The 3,207-nt window shown below is 40.6% G+C and overlaps 1 pseudogene; it reads left to right on the top strand.

Annotated features, from left to right (window-relative positions):
* Positions 1-267: 267 nt before the first annotated feature.
* Positions 268-1,769, top strand: LOC102263581 (annotated as a pseudogene).
* Positions 1,770-3,207: the final 1,438 nt, after the last annotated feature.

Here is a 3,207-nt window from a genome sequence, read left to right as displayed (position 1 = left end):
AGAGCAGAAATTTTCAACTGTTTGCCGAAGTAATTACTAAAATTCTGCAGCACACCAAAAAATATATGTTTTGCTGATCTGACAAAAAAATAGGCATAATTTTTAAATCATTAAAACTGAATGACTATTGTTTTGCTGGATCTTGTCATTTTTTTTTAATTTGACAATCTAAGGGAAAAGAGGTCAGTGCCCCTGACTAAATAGTCAGGTATTGCATGTTTTAAAAAGTCTTGCTGCACACAGGTTAAAAATCGTTGATCTAGACAAATGGCCAAAATGCAGCTTGTAGATCTAATACCATATTCGTGTGCCCAAGCATTACAAGTAAAGTCATATGATTTTTCTTGGTCCGTAGAAAAGCAGAGATGGAGCATTAACAACCTTGCTAAATTTCTCAGAGCTCCAGATCTCAAGATCAGCCCAATTTTCACAGGGCCTCTAAGGTGTGGAGGAAGGGAAGTGGAAATAATGGAACTAACCAGGAGCTGACCAAACCTGAGATCCCCCCCAGCAATGATTATATGGACAGACATCAGAGAACGCAGTGGGATAACCATAAAGATGTTTTATTTTCATGAAAGTATGGAAAGTTAAGGTCCAGGGCTCCTAATTTGTGTGAGTTCCTCTAAGGACAAGGAATGTGTTGAAATTACCTTATTATATTCTAATATTCTATTTAATTGAAGATAAATTATAAAAATCATAATGTAGCCCCAGTGACTAAGCCACCACCGAGGACTCAGCAACCTCCCCTTGAGCCCCTCCTCACTTCCCGATGCTCTGTTCCCCATGCCCGCCTTCTCCTGCCACAGCCTTCTGTAGGCCGTTTCCACCGAGGAAAAGGAATCTTATCATCTGTCCGCCATCCAGAACCTCCACTCCTTCGATCCCTTAGTCAGCCGTGGGCAAACCACGGCCCGCGGGCCGGATCCGGCCCGTTTGAAATGAATAAAACTAAAAAAAAAAAAAGACCGTACCCTTTTATGTAATGATGTTTACTTTGAATTTATATTAGTTCACACAAACACTCCATCCATGCTTTTGTTCCGGCCCTCCGGTCCAGTTTAAGAACCCATTGTGGCCCTTGAATCAAAAAGTTTGCCCACCCCTGCCTTAGCTCCATGGTCGGCAAACTTCGTCTCGTGAGCCACATGCAGCTCTTTGGCCCCTTGAGTGTGGCTCTTCCTAAGCCTTAGGCGTCCCCTAATTAAATTAAAAACAATGTACCTACCTATATAGTTTATGTTTAAAAATTTTGGCTCTCAAAAGAAATTTCAATCGTTGTACTGTTGATATTCGGCTCTGTTGACTAATGAGTTTGCCAACTACTGCCTTAGCTGATGCAAGTCAGAGTGATGATCAGCTTCCTGCTGCCACTGAGGATTATCCTATATAATAAAGAGCTAATATGCTAATTAGACCGAACAGCCAAATGATCTTCCAGACGAAGCCAGGGCTCCAAGTGCTGGCTGAGGCTCTGACAGCTGAGCCCCTTGCATGAATTTCGTGCATCAGGCCTCTAGTATCCATATAAGAATTCAACAAAGAAATGGCAGGAAGACCCTTACCACTGTCCAAGGGATCGCTGATGTTTATGATAAAAATAAACTAGTGAAGGCCTCTAACTTGCCTGCAATGGTACTGTAATTGAGCATCCGGAATATGAAGAAGTAATTAAGCTCCAGGGTGACCAGTGCAAGAACATATGCCAGTTCCTCATGGAGATTGGACTGAATAAGAATAACCAGCTGAAGGTTCATGGGTTTTAAGTGCTTTTGGCTTACTGAAGCCTTAGTGAGGATTTCTTTGCAATGAGTAGAATTTTCTTCTGTCCCTTGTCACAAGTTTAAAAACCTCACAGCTTGTATAATGTAACCATTTGGGGTCTGCTTTTCACTTAGACTAGTGTAACTCCTTCACGCAATAAACTGAAAAGAGCCGTGCTGTCTAGTCTTGAAGTTCGTCATTTAAACAGAGGTCAAGCAGTAGGTGTCTGGCAGTGTCCAGCCTGAAGCAGAGCAATAACGTGATGTTTCAGCCAAGCCCATGTCTAGCCAGAAGCTCCTCACCAGAGTTGGTGCCCTTAGAGAATGTCACAGCCTGAACAGACTTCGGTGATGCTGAGAGGAGAGGGGTAAGGCAGCAGCGGCATATGTACCACTAGAGGGAGCTTTCTGTAGTCAAAGATCTACACCTGACCTGGTGGATGGAGCTTAGAACAGCCTGCCACCTTTCCACCAATGATGTGTAAGGACTTGTGGCTTGCCACCAAGGTCTTTTTGACCAGACATATCCTAGCTAATTGTTGTCCAAACACCATAATTTGAGGTCAACCTTCAATCAGAGTTAAATTTTTGACAAGGGAACAAATTTCAAACTGAAGTGTCAGTCATGTAGCTAGCTATAGAGCTTGCAACTTACTAGCAACAGCTGCCCCAATGCCATGTGAAGTAAAAAAAATGATTTGGGGTGTTTTGTTCTCCTCATTTAGTTTTAATGTTATGTTATGTATTTAAACCCTTATTTAAATAAAACTTGTTTTCAGGAAAAAAAAACACAATGTACACATTTAATGTATAAAGTTCAATGAATTTTGATAAATTTATATCCGCATGTAACCACCGATCATATCAAGATATAGAACATTTCCATTACCCCATAAAGTTATCTTGTGTCCCTATTGTTTATATCCCACACTCAAGAGACAAACATTTTTTCCTATTTGCTCTATTTTTTTTCTAGATTGTTTTTTCTATTCTAAGTGTATGCATGTCATTATAAATTTTAGAATCATCCTCTTAATCTCTTCAAGTAGACTTTTAACTTGCAGGAATTGTACTCCAATCTGTCTCCTTAGTACTCGGTATCTGTTAATATCTCTACTCAGTCCCCCTCAGCCTTCAAGCTATTGGTGGGCATCTCACCCGATGCATACATAGCTCAAGAAAAAGTAAATGGTCTGGGAGGTTATATGCAAGTTTGGCCCCCAATGTATGACTTCTTTTATGTTATTTTTTCCAGTACATTTTTATTGAGGTATAATTGGTACATTGTATTAGTTTCAGATATATAACATAATGATTCAATCTACACTAATAAAAGAGAAACATGGTAATTAGCGTACGACCGCTACCCTTTTCATTGGCTAATCAGTGAGTATATGCAAATTAACTGTCAGCCAAGATGGCGGCCGGCAGCCAGGCACTG

The sequence above is a fragment of the Myotis brandtii genome, unplaced genomic scaffold (genome assembly GCF_000412655.1).
Source record: "Myotis brandtii unplaced genomic scaffold, ASM41265v1 scaffold71, whole genome shotgun sequence".
Classification (NCBI taxonomy): Eukaryota; Metazoa; Chordata; class Mammalia; order Chiroptera; family Vespertilionidae; genus Myotis; species Myotis brandtii.
Note: the sequence above shows the minus strand (reverse complement) of the source record. Positions and strands in the feature narration are given on the sequence as shown.